We start from the raw sequence: 14,331 nt of genomic DNA on the forward strand, positions 1-14,331 counted from the left end.
CATAGTTACATAGTAGGTGAGATTGAAAAAAGACACAAGTCCATCAAGTCCAACCTATGTGTGATTATATGTCAGTATTACATTGTATATTCCTGTATGTTGCGGTCATTCAGGTGCTTATCTAATAGTTTCTTGAAGCTATCGATGCTCCCCGCTGAGACCACCGCCTGTGGAAGGGAATTCCACATCCTTGCCGCTCTTACAGTAAAGAACCCTCTACGTAGTTTAAGGTTAAACCTCTTTTCTTCTAATTTTAATGAGTGGCCACGAGTCTTGTTAAACTCTCTTCTGCTAAAAAGTTTTATTCCTATTGTGGCGTCACCAGTACGGTATTTGTATATTGAAATCATATCCCCTCTCAAGCGTCTCTTCTCCAGAGAGAATAAGTTCAGTGCACGCAACCTTTCCTCATAACTAAGATCCTCCAGACCCTTTATTAGCTTTGTTGCCCTTCTTTGTATCCATTTCCAGTACATCCTTCCTGAGGACTGGTGCCCAGAACTGGACAGCATACTCTAGGTGCGGGTGGACCAGAGTCTTGTAGAGTGGAAGAATTATCATTTTATCTCTGGAGTTGATCCCCTTTTTAATGCATGCCAATATTCTGTTTGCTTTGTTAGCAGCAGCTTGGCATTGCATGCCATTGCTGAGCCTATCATCTACTAGGACCCCCAGGTCCTTTTCCATCCTAGATTCCCCCAAAGGTTCTCCCCCCTGTGTAAAGATTGCATTCATATTTTTGCCACCCAAATTCATTATTTTACATTTTTCTACATTGAACCTCATTTGCCATGTAGTTGCCCACCCCATTAATTTGTTCAGATTTTTCCACATCCTGCGGAGAAGTTATTGCCCTGCTTAGCTTAGCATCGTCTGCAAATACAGAGATTGAACTGTTTACCCCATCCTCCAGGTCGTTGATGAACAAATTAAATAGGATTGGTCCCAGCACAGAACCCTGGGGGACCCCACTACCCACCCCTGACCATTCCGAGTACTCCCCATTTATCACCACCCTCTGAACTCGCCCTTGTAGCCAGTTTTCAATCCATGTACTCACCCTATGGTCCATGCCTATCACCTTATTTTGTACAGTAAACCTGTGAAGCTCTGGTGAACTCCATGCCCAAAAGGGTTAAGGCAGTGCTGGAAAATAATGGTGACTACACAAAATATTGACACTTTGGGCCCAATTTGGACATTTTCACCTAGGGGTGTACTCACTTTTGTTGCCATCGGTTTACACATTAATGGCTGTGTGTTGAGTTATTTTGAGGGAACAGCAAATTTATACTGTTAGACCCCTTTTACACTGGGGCGCTTTGCACGCGCTATAACGCTAAAGATAGCGCCTGCAACGCGCCCTGAAGCCCTGAGGGCTTTCACACTGGAGCGGTGCGCTGGCAGGATGCTAAAAAAAAGTCTTGCTAGCAGCATCTTTGGAGCGGTGAAGGAGCAGTGTATGCACCGCTCCTTCACGCTCCTGCCCATTGAAATTAATGGGGCAGCGCGGCTATAGCGCCGGCATAGCGCCGGCATAGCGTTGCTACAGCATCACTTTGCGGTGGTTTTAACCCTTTCTCAGCCGCTAGCGGAGGGCTAAAAGCGCCCCGCTATCGGCTGAATAGCGGTGCAAAATTGACGGTAAAGCGTCGCTGAAAGTAGCGGTGTTTTACCGTCGACGCAGCCACCGTCCCAGTGTGAAAGGGGCCTTATACAAGCTGTCTTACTACTTTACATTGTAGCAAAGTGTCATTTCTTCAGTGTTGTCACATGAAATGATATAATAAAATATTTACAAAAATGTGAGGGATGTACTCACTTTTGTGAGATACTGTATATATACAGTTGTGCTTATAAGTTTACATACCCCGCTGGCAGAATTTATGTTTTCTTAGACATTTTTCAGAGAATATGAATGATAACACAAAAACTTTTCTTTCACTCATGGTTAGTGTTTGGCTGAAGCCATTTATTATCAATCAACTGTGTTTACTCTTTTAAAATCATAATGACAACAGAAACTACCCAAATGACCCTGATCAAAAGTTTACATACCCCAGCTCTTAATACCGTGTATTGCCCCCTTTAACATCAATGACAGCTTGAAGTCTTTTGTGGTGTTTGTGGATGAGGCTCTTTATCTTCTCAGATGGTAAAGCTGCCCATTCCTCTTGGCAAAAAGCCTCCAATTCCTGTAAATTCTTGGGCTGTCTTGCATGAACTGCACGTTTGAGATCTCCCCAGAGTGGGTCAATGATTTTGAGGTCAGGAGACTGAGATGGCCACTCCAGAACCTTCACTTTATTCTGCTGTAGCCAATGGCAAGTCGACTTGGCCTTGTGGATCATTGTCATGTTGGAATGTCCAAGTACGTCTCATGCGCAGCTTCCTGGCTGATGAATGCAAATGTTCCTCCAATATTTTTTGATAATACACTGCATTCATCTTACCATCAATTTTGACCAAATTTTCTGTGCCATTGTAGCTCACACATCCCCCAAAACATCAGCGATCCACCTTTGTGTTTCACAGTAGGAATGGTGTACCTTTCAGTATAGGCCTTGTTGACTCCTCTCCAAATGTAGTGTTTATGGTTGTGGTCAAAAAGCTAAATTTTGGTCTCCTCAATCCAAATCAATGGCGTCCCTAGGGGGGGGGACAGAGGGGGCCCTGACCCCCCCCCCCCCCAACATTATGCTGTGCCCCACCATGTGCCCCCCAATAAAAAAAAAATTTTTTTTTTTTTTACAAAAAATCAATGTCTAAGAGGGAGAGAGTCCCCAGTCAGCTCCTGCGGATGATTCCTCCCCCCTCCCTCTGCTTGCTGACACTGCATAATGCGAGCGCTCACACAACCACGGCCACCCGATCTGCTCTTTCCCCTGCATCCTGATTGGCAGGGAGAAGAGCGAGTTGCAGGAAGGACTCCACCAGGACTCTCAGTTACTGAAAAAACAGACTCATTTCTCCCATCCTTAGGACAGGAGAACCAGCCTGTAAATTTCAAGAGATGCCAGACCAGAGCAGTCAATAGCAGGGGCAGGACAGCAAGAGGAGGCTGGGAAACCCCACAGTGGCAGAACACCAGGGCCTGGAGGGAAGACAACCTTTGCAACCCTGATAGTTCTCCCACTGCTTTGGATCCTTATATTTTCTTGGTATGCTGGTGACATATATATATATATATATCTTGTTTTCTGCCACCCTGGGGGACCCCAATACAGTAGGAAGGGAGCTCACTGCAGAACATGTGAAAGGGTCGTTGTGGGGTCGTAGTAAAGGGCCCCAGGATATATTTATATATCTATATATATCTATATATATGCATTTTATAGTTGCCCCCCTACTTTTGTCCCTGTCCCCCCATATGCACCCCTAAATATGAAAGCTGGAGATGCCACTGCTCCAAATGTCTTTGTGGCAGAAGGTTTGAGGCTTGTCTCTGTGCTGTTTGGCATATTGTAAGTGGGATACTTTGTGGAATTTGCGTAGTAATGGCTTTCTTCTGGCAACTCGACCATGCAGCCCATCTTTCTTCAAGTGCCTCCTTATTGTGTGTAGCACTAACCCCTGAAGGAGCTGCTGATTTATATCGGGCTGTTACCGTCACCTTTTTACCCGTAGTTTCACCAATACCAGAACTTAGAGTCCATGTTGAGCTTTGTATCTGACAATGTAGGCACCAGTCACTTTAGTACTTTTCCAATGCTTTAATGGGAAATAACTGGAAGAAGTAGCAGGAAAGAGGTAGAAGAAGAGTTGCAGGAAAGTACAAATACCTTTTCTTTGAATCACTGAGGAGTTGAAATCTCGGGGAGGAATATACCTTCAGTCCAAGATTACATCTTTGTCCACCCGGATAGGTCTCTCTCACTGACCTAGCAGCCAGAGCGTAGCACGAACAAAAAGTCTCTGCCACAGACTTAAGAAGAACAATTTAACTGTACGATCCTCTGCCGCAGGACGTAGTAGTTTTAGATGAACAGCAACACAGTACCAGAACCTTTAAGCTGACCCGGCAGTACTTTTGCGGTAGATTAGGATGCATCTTCCAATTGAGTCACCAGGCCCCTCTTGAGACGCCAGCCTTCCGCACGGTCCTCTCCAAGATGGGTCCTCCCCTGGGTCTTCTCAATTGCTTGGCTTCTTCCCGCAGGACAGACAGCACAGGACCATCTCCATAATAGTAGGTCCCAGACAGGCTTCTGGGCCTACTTGCACGGCTGCAGCATCGTAGCCCTCCGGCCTGGAGGGCCACGAGGTAGAACTGACTAGCACATGGCATCTGTCCCTTAAGTACTCTCTCCCAGAATGCATAGCAGTGGACCACCTCCGCCAAGTTACCTCTGGGAAAGAAGAGCACTCAATATACTTCAGCTTGTTGCTTTTCCAACACTGACCTACAGTGACAACGACACCTACAGGCAACCGTGTGGAACTGCACGCAACACAGCCAATGCTGGAACAGAGGCTAATTTAGCCATAGATGACTTCTTAGTTTAGATCGCTTCTCGGCATTTTGGCTAAGATCAAGTGTAGTATCTGTTCTTATCAGTTTCCAGGAGGTGGCACTTGCTTCCGTCCCTGATCCATGGCGAGATGGAGATGGGATGGCGGTTGCTATGCAAAACCTGCTGGAGTAAAGGTGACCTGGAGCGGTTTGTAGCCGAAAGGGAAGCCTTCTGAATGGGATGGAGAACCACGGGTTCTGATCCAGAGGGACGGGACCCTGGCCTCCTGGCCTGAATTGGGGCAGCTCTAGTTCCGGACAGTTATTCGGGAGAGAACACTGGCTCCCCTTTCTCCCACCGGGGGGGCGGCCAGTATTTCCCAAATGTAATTAGGTAGGAGGGAAGGAACGACGGTGAGGCCTGATGGTAAAGGGCTCTCACCAAGCTTCCAGAACTCCATGCCTTCCTGCCTGGGGTGGGGGCTGCTGTGGTCTGGGCTGGTGGCCAGGGTTGGTCTTGAAAGCCTATGGAGTATGTGCCCCTGGAGTGGCAGTCCAGCGGTGCCATAAAATCACTGTGAGTGGCAGTCACTTTGATTTGAGGCACCACGGTCACTGCACCATAGAACACGCTTTTTTAGCACCTGCCTCTTGGGCCGGGCTTTTTGGCTGGGACCAGAGGAATTTTTTATTCCTGGCCGGAGGGCCTGGTCATTGTTTTACGCAATGGCCACCTTTTTCACTCTCCTCTCCACTATCCCTTCCCCACTTTCTTTTATTTATTTTCTTTTGATTGAATCCTATGTTTTGTCACGTCTTGTACACGTTTGTCTCATTGTGTGGTGAGTAAGGACAGGTCCTCGGGCCAGCCCTGAAAGTCTTGGGAAGGGGTGGACATGGCCTTCTGGCTTAGTTCACCCTATCTCATGGGGTCTCCCTTCGGGGGAGCCCCACCTAGTACTTGGGTGGTTCTGTTTTGGCAGACCCTCCAGGGAACGGGGTCTGTCTGGTTTCGGCCAGATAGACCATTGTAAAGTACCTTTGTCCCCGTCTGGAGCCTAATGCCCCGGGGGATCAGGGAATTGGCACGTCTGTGTACCCGTTGCACTTTTTTGTGACCACTCTTTATGTGTGTGCACATTTTTTTGGCACCGGGTGAAGTTTTTTGGGTGTGTTATGCACGCCATAGGCTTTCAGAAAAAATAAAAATAGTAGTTTTAGATGAACAGCAAGACAGTACCAGAACCTTTAAGCCGACCCGGCAGTACTTGTGCGGTAGATTAGATTAGGATGCATCCTCCAATTGAGTCACCAGGCCCCTCTTGAGACACCAGCCTTCCGCACGGTCCTCTCCAAGATGGGTCCTCCCCTGGGTCTTCTCAATTGCTTGGCTTCTTCCCACAGGACAGACAGCACAGGACTATCTCCATAATAGTAGGCCCCAGACAGGCTCCTGGGCCTACTTGCATGGCTGCAGCATCGCAGCCCTCCGGCCTGAAGGGCCACGAGGTAGAACTGACCTCTAGCACATGCCATCTGTTCCTTAAGTACTCTTTCCCAGAATGCATAGCAGTGGACCACCTCTGCCGAGTTACCTCTGGGAAAGAAGAGCACTCAATATACTTCAGCTTGTTGCTTTTCCAACACTGACCTACAGTTACAACGACACCCACGGGCAACAGTGTGGAACTGCACGCAACACAGCCAATGCTGGACCAGAGGCTAATTTAGCCATGGATTAACTCTGAATTATATATAGAACAGATAACCCACTAAATTTACAAATAAGCGCCTGATCAAAAATTTGTCAGCGCTACATGTGCATTCGTGAAAGAAAGGTTTTTGTGTTATCATTCATATTCTCTGAAAAATTGGCCAAGAAATCGTAAATTCTGCCAGGGTATGTAAACTTATGAGCACAACTGTACATATTGTTATAGACTATATAATCAGTGGCGTCAGGAGGGGGGGCTAAGGGGGGCTGGAGCCCCAAGTGGGCCCCCACAAAACCCCGGGTCTCAGGCATTCACAAATGTATTATTAGCCCCGAGCCCGAGAGGGGACGACCTAACTCGCGGCCGAGTGACATAGCAGGTTTCACCTTCTGGAGCCTGCAGTGCCTATTATGGATGTCCCACTGGTTCAATGCCAGGGCCGCGGGACGTGTGATGTCCATCATAGGCGCTACAGGCTCCAGAAGGTGGGAATTACAATGCAGCCGCGTCACTATGAGAAGAACCCCACTCGAGCAGATGGCTATCCTCTCCTCTCCTGTCCTCTCCTGTTTCTGGCTGCCTGCTGTCTCCTGGGATGGGCGCGCAGGCGCCACACACTACGGCTAAGCTGCAAGTCTGACGTCACGTGTAATGGGTCAGGTAGGTCAGTGCATGTCAGTGTGGGTCAGGTAGGTCAGTGTGGGTTTGGGTCAGTGTAATGGTCAGTGTATGTCAGTGTCAGGTAGGTCAGTGTATGTTGACAGGTAGGTCAGTGTATGTCAGGTAGGTCAGTGTGCGCCAGGTAAGTTAGTGTGGGTCAGTCAGTGTAATGGTCAGTGTATTTAAGGTAGGTCAGTGTGTGTCAGGTAGGTCAGTGTATATCAGGTAGGTCAGTGTGCGTCAGGTAGGTCAGTGAGGGTTAGTGTAATGATCAGTGTGGGTCAGGTAGGTCAGTGTGGGTCAATGTAATGATCAGTGTGGGTCAGGTAGGTCAGTGTGGTTCAGTGTGTGTCAGGTAGGTCAGTGTGGGTCAGGTAGGTCAGTGTGGGTCAGTCAGTGTAATGGTCAGTGTGCGTCAGGTAGGTCAGTGTATATCAGGTAGGTCAGTGTATGTCAGGTAGGTCAGTGTGCGTCAGGTAGGTTAGTGTGGGTCAGGGTAATGATCAGTGTGAGTCAGGTAGGTCAGTGTAATGATCAGTGTGGGTCAGGTAGGTCAGTGTGGGTCAGTGTAATGATTAGTGTGGGTCAGGTAGGTCTGTGTGGGTCAGTGTGGTCAGGTAGGTCAGCGTTCATCGGGTAGGTCAGTGTGGGTCAGTGTAATGATCAGTGTGCGTCAGGTAGGTCAGTGTGGGTCAGTGTAATGATTAGTGTGGGTCAGGTAGGTCTGTGTGGGTCAGTGTGGTCAGGTAGGTCAGCGTTCATCGGGTAGGTCAGTGTGGGTCAGTGTAATGATAAGTGTGGGTCAGGTAGGTCAGTGTGGGTCAGTGTGTGTCAGGTTGGTCAGTGTGGGTCAGGTAGGTCCATGTAAGGGTCAGGTAGGTCAGTGTAATGGTCAGTGTGGGTCAGTGTGGGTCAGGTAGGTCAGTGTAATGGTCAGTGTGTGTCAGGTAGGTCAGTGTAATGGTCAAGTAGGTCAGTGTGGGTCAGGTAGATCAGTTTTTAGTGGTCAGTATTGATGGGCACTGTTAAGCCAGGCAGCAACCAGCAAGTTACTACAATAGTTGGAATTAATTAATTTATTGTGTAAAATACACCCCACAGAGAATAAATATTCTTGTTTCTTTATAACGCAAACAACATTCTTTGAAATAGATTTAGCAGTTGGTTATCCCAACATTATACCATTAGTTAATGAAACTGAATATATGGCTAGGAGTATTTCTGTTTATTTATTCACTGGTAATACAATTTAAAATTTAAACTAGGGATGTTTCTCTTCCTTGAAGATTAAATCCTTATTGGTTAGGATTGTTCCAGGAGACCTTTTCTGGTCGTTCTGATCTTATCGATTTTTATCAGGTGGAATAGCTTTACAACTTCTCCATTGGAAGTCTGGGAAACTAGAGCATATCTCAGAGGAAAAACAAATCTCAGTTGTTAAAGCAATCAAAAAGGAATGGAAGTGTAATATGATGGTACAAGAGAATAGAGCAGAAGAGGAATATAAATATTAATCCTATTATCTACTAAAAGAATTTGGAAAGGCACAGGATCCAAAGAAAAAAATTGTACTGTAAAAGGCAACGTAGGCTTTTTTCAAAGAAGCATTACTCTGAAGAAGGAGATAAAATAGGGCATTTATTAGCAATTATAACACATGTGGACAGGACCTATTCACCCTGCACGTGAGGGTACCACTTTCATGTACATGCTCGCCAATGCCCAGGACCAGGTGGGGCCATGTGAAGGTCAACATTAAAGCAGAGTTCCACACAAAAATGGAACTTCCGCTTTTCGGAACCCTCCCCCCCTCCGGTGTCACATTTGGCACCTTTCAGGGGGGAGGGGGGTGCAGATACCTGTCAAAGACAGGTATTTGCACCCACTTCCGGCATAGACTCCCATGGGAGTCTATGCCTCTTCCCTTCCCGACCGCGCTGTCTGCTGGGAACACACAGCTCCCAGCAGAGAGCGGGGACCACTAGGGACGCGCAGCGCGACTCGCGCATGCGCAGTAGGGAACCGGGAAGTGAAGCCGCAACGCTTCACTTCCTGATTCCCTCACCTAGGATGGCGGCGGCAGCTGCCGAGAACCGAGCGGGTTCTCGGCGTCCCCTGCCGACATCGCTGGACCCCGGGACAGGTAAGTGGCAATGTATTAAAAGTCAGCAGCTGCAGTATTTGTAGCTGCTGGCTTTTAATATTTTTTTTTTTTTGGCGGTGTGGGTGAACCCCCGCTTTAAGGCGAAACCCCAGATTAGGAGCAAGTCGTACACCTTGTGCAACTGTGAAGCACATACAGATGCCAAATGTGAAGCACTCTTTCCCATCTTGCTGCACACCTTGTCTTGCAGAATGTATCATTTAGAGGGGGACACTGATGAGCTTGTGTCCTGCTCCACCAGTTCAGCTTTCCTCTGCCACTTCACTCCCACTGACAGAATAGGGTCCCTGGGTTCTATGGAATAGTGCCAAAGTAAATATTTGCCAGCACACCATGGATCTAAATAGCGTCCAAACAGACTGTTTATTGCATGATCACATCACAAGAACAGTGCAACGTTTAGGAATCACGCAGGCCCCCCTTGTCAGGCATGCTCTCCTCTGATGCCTGAGAAAGGGGTCCTGTGTGACTCTGAAATGTTGCACTGTTTTTGTGATGTGATCATGCAATAAACAATCCGTTTGGACGCTACCTGAAAGGGGCCGGACGCATAATTAGGAGGTGGCGGTTGTGGATCATAGGGCATGAATAAGGGGTAGCGGCCATGGATCATAGAGCATGAATAGGGGCTGGTGGCCATGGAAAGAGGGGGCGGCACCCTGGCGCCCCTAATGGATGGGCCGCCACTGGTATGCGGGCAAATATTTACTTTGTGTCTTTCTGAACCAGTTTTCCAGCTGGTTGTTACTGCCGCAACCAAACTTTTGAGAGCTTATCCAGGAACATGTGCGATGGGAACTATCGAATAATGCATCTCCACCGGATAATGCCTCAGATGATCTGCGCATGCGCAGTACGCATCGTCACTCCAGCTGATAAGTTGATCAGCTGGTGTGATGTCAACACTGCACATCCGCAGATCATCAGGGGCATTATCCGATGATCTGCAAAGGGAGAATGTAATCATCAGATTCTGCCTGGCTCTCTGCTCATGCGGGAGAATTGACCAATGACATGACAGGTGGGTTTTGGCGGTTTGAAGGGCGGATTTGGGGGTGTTGCAGGACGGTGGCCCACCCTGCAACACCCCCAAATCCATCTGTCACCTGATCGGTCAATTCTTCCGCATGAGTTGTATCTCAGAATCTGACAATTACATTCTCCCCAATGCTCTAAAACATGCACTGGTCACCCCCATACTTAAAAAGCCGTCCTTGGACAATACCAATCTTAACAACCTACGCCCTATCTCCTTGCTCCCCTTTTCCTCTAAACTCCTTGAACGCCTGGTTTACAACCACCTTATTAAGAATAGCCTTCTTGATCCCCTTCAATCTGGATTTCGCCCTCAACACTCCACAGAAACTGCTCTTTTAAAAATCACAAATGACCTGCTAACTGCAAAAACCAACGGACACTATTCTGTACTCCTACTTCTGTACCTTTCAGCTGCCTTTGACACAGTTGACCACCCCCTCCTCAAAAAAAAACTTTACTCCCTCGGTCTCCATGACTGTGCTCTTCAGTGGCTCTCATCCTACCTATCCCAACGCACCTTCAGTGTCACTTACAATTCTACTTCCTCCACTCCTCTTCCCTTCTCCGTCGGGGTCCTCCAAGGTCCTGTTCTTGGGCCTCTTTTATTTTCAATCTACACCTCTTCCCTGGGTCAGCTGATAGCCTCTCACGGCTTTCAATATCATTTCTACGCTGACGACACACAAATCTATCTCTCCACCCCTCAACTCACTCCATCATTCTCCTCACGCATCACTAACTTACTAACAGACATATCTGTATGGATGTCACACCACTTCCTCAAACTCAACTTGTCCAAAACCGAGCTTATAATATTTCCTCCCCCACGTACCTCTTCCCCTGTCTTATCTGTCAAGTGCAATGGCAAAACCGTTCACCCATCCCCACATGTCAGGGTGCTAGGTATTATCCTGGACTCTGAACTCTCCTTTAGGCCCCACATCCAATCACTTTCCAAAGCTTGCCGCCTCAACCTCCGCAACATCTCTAAACTGCATCCCTTTCTAACCAATGAAACCACAAAGCTCCTGATTTACTCCATGGTTATCTCTCGCCTTGACTACTGCAACTCACTCCTCATTGGCTTACCTTTAAATAGACTATCCACCTTACAAACCGCTCATTGTCTGCTACCCCTCTCTGCCAATCCCTCCATTGGCTGCCACTCACCCAACAAATTAAATTCAAAATACTAACAATAAGTTACAAAGCCATCCACAACTCTGCCCCTAGCTACATCACTAGCCTAGTCTGAAAATACCAACCTAATCGCCCTCTTCGTTCTTCCCAAGACCTCCTGCTCTCTAGCTTCCTCATCACCTCCTCCCATATCTGCCTCCAGGACTTCTCCCAAGCCTCGCCCATCCTCTGGAATTCCCTACCCCAATCTGTCAGACTGTCTCCAAATTTATCCACTTTTAAGTGATCCCTGAAAACTTTCCTCTTCAGAGAAGAATATCCTGCCTCCATCTATCAACTGCATTATTTTCTCCATTAGCTCATCCCCCACAGCTATTACCCTTTTGTATAACTTGACCCTCCCTCCTAGATTGTAAGCTGTAACAAGCAGGGCTCTCTGATTGATCCTGTATTGAATTGTATTGTAATTGTACTGTCTGCCCTACTGTTGTAAAGCGCTGCGTAAACTGTCGGCGCTATATAAATCCTGTATAATAAATATAATAATAATTCTCCCTATGCAGATCGTTGGATAATGCCTCCGACAATGCACAGATTGTCTGCGACATTATCTGATGGAGATGCACTATTCGATAGAACACCGGCATGCACTAAGTGCAGACCACATGCTGCTCCCCTGTACCATGCTAGTAGGTCCTTGGAGTCTCCATATCATGGGCCCGACCCCCTCGTTACTAGAGAACCTGTCACCCATGCCTGGTAGCACACTTTGCTGTGTGACTGCTGTTACATTCCCCCCAGATCATGTTTACTCATAGCAAGTATGTTCCCTCTGCCAGCTGTTTTGCTGAGTTAACCCTTAGCAATAGCATTCCATTCTTCCCTTTTCACCCCTGTATGTGCGTTACAGGCACTGTTCTTCTGATACGCCATGTACCTCCATGCACCCCTTTGAATAACTTCAGACCAGGCGATAAACAGTTGAACAGACTTTACTGGGCAACTCGGTAATACAGTCCAGCAGTGCAATACAGTTTGTTCCTGACTAACTAGACCCAGGCTGCCTGGTGCGTACCTTCCCAAAGGTCCTAGGGGCAGAGTCCTTCTCAGGAAGGTTTTCTGAGTGTAATTCAGGTGTTGTGGGCGGCTACATCCTCAAGCTGGCCTCCCGATTCTTCCTATGCGGCTGTTGGCCCCTGAGCAGAAACAACCCCCCCCCCCCCCCCCCCATTTTATATAAAGCACTGGGTAGAGGACAGAGCCCAAAAAATGCCTGGGAAATCGCATAGAACGATTTATCCCCCTACCCCCCTTATCCCCTACTTGGGCGGCCTGGATAAATGACAAATCATCCAGCCTACAAACAGGCTTAGCAGTCATCTGCTTACATAGGGGTAATAAAAATGAAATGGGTACAGAAGTCTCTTCTACCTCCTGATATAGTGGATACATTTTGCTGATTTTACAGTACTTTATATGTTTCTAAAAGGCATATAATAAGGTGAACTAAAAAATTACTTAGAACAAATAATATTACCAGTTTTGGAGGTGGCTATATGGGTTACTTATATTCTGCTTTAACTTTGGAAGAGCTGGAAAAAGCATTGGAGATGCTTCCTCATTATAATGCCTCTGGGAGCTGTATGGTCTTAATAAATTCCCAACCAATAATATTTAACACACTTTTTTAAATGTACAAATACCTTTGGATAATATGGAAGCTAAAGTGCTATTATCTCTAGATACTACAAAAGCCTTTGATACTATTGAATGATCCGATTTGTGAGCACGGAATTGTTATTTGCGATAATTATTGAAACATTGGCAGCTATGATCAGACATTCCTCAGACATCAATAGCATTAAATAAGGTCCTATAGAAGAAAAATAGCACTATATGTGGATGGTGTTATTTTATTGTTATTTGGTACAAACTGCCCTTTAGAAAATGTCTAAATTTCTACCTTATTATTCAGAATTATTAATTAATTGAAGCAAGTTGCTCATTGATGAACTGAAATCTTCTCTACCTAGCTTTGCCAAATCCATTAAGATGGTTATCTCTTTTAAACATTACGAATGATAATTTCTACAAATCCTGAGATTTTTGCTTCAATAAATGTGACTCCACTTATTGTCAAATTAGGGGCTCTGTGTAATAGGTGGTGTAAACGTTCTTTGTCTATAGCTGGCAGATGTAACTTTATAAAGATGAACTGGATGCCTCAGTTATTATATATACTTCACAATTCATATTGTTCAAATTACATATAGGAACCTTACAGCATTCAACTGACGGTGATACCACTACACCTATTCCAATGATATATTGTGTAGCAGCACAGGTGCAATGTTTTCCTGAATGTGGTAAGATGGTCCACCCTCTATATCAGTTGATATGTGTATGTGGGAAAAGGTGACCTGTTAGAGGCGATAGAGGAGGGGATTTTTTATTTTTTGATGTCCGGGTGGTGCCCCTATTCTCCAATTGATGAAAAACTTTAGAGATTAGTTAAAGAATTACTTATTTTCCAACTGCATGTGAAGCACATACAGATGCCAAATGTGAAGCACTCTTTCCCATCTTGCTGCACACCTTGTCTTGCAGAATGTATCATTTAGAGGGGGACACTGATGAGCTTGTGTCCTGCTCCACCAGTTCAGCTTTCCTCTGCCACTTTACTCCCACTGACAGAATAGGGTCCCTGGGTTCTATGGAATAGTGCCAAAGTAAATATTTGCCAGCACACCATGGATCTAAATAGCGTCCAAACAGACTGTTTATTGCATGATCACATCACAAGAACAGTGCAACGTTTAGGAATCACGCAGGCCCCCCTTGTCAGGCATGCTCTCCTCTGATGCCTGAGAAAGGGGTCCTGTGTGACTCTGAAATGTTGCACTGTTTTTGTGATGTGATCATGCAATAAACAATCCGTTTGGACGCTACCTGAAAGGGGCCGGACGCATAATTAGGAGGTGGCGGTTGTGGATCATAGGGCATGAATAAGGGGTAGCGGCCATGGATCATAGAGCATGAATAGGGGCTGGTGGCCATGGAAAGAGGGGGCGGCGCCCTGGCGCCCCTAATGGATGGGCCGCCACTGGTATGCGGGCAAATATTTACTTTGTGTCTTTCTGAACCAGTTTTCCAGCTGGTTG

The 14,331-nt window shown here is 46.7% G+C and overlaps 1 pseudogene; it reads left to right on the plus strand.

Moving 5' to 3' along the window:
- The first annotated feature begins 4,506 nt into the window (after window positions 1-4,506).
- LOC141120758 (U2 spliceosomal RNA) lies at window positions 4,507-4,639 on the plus strand (annotated as a pseudogene).
- Window positions 4,640-14,331: the final 9,692 nt, after the last annotated feature.

The sequence above is a fragment of the Aquarana catesbeiana genome, linkage group LG13 (assembly GCF_042186555.1).
Source record: "Aquarana catesbeiana isolate 2022-GZ linkage group LG13, ASM4218655v1, whole genome shotgun sequence".
Lineage (NCBI taxonomy): Eukaryota > Metazoa > Chordata > Amphibia > Anura > Ranidae > Aquarana > Aquarana catesbeiana.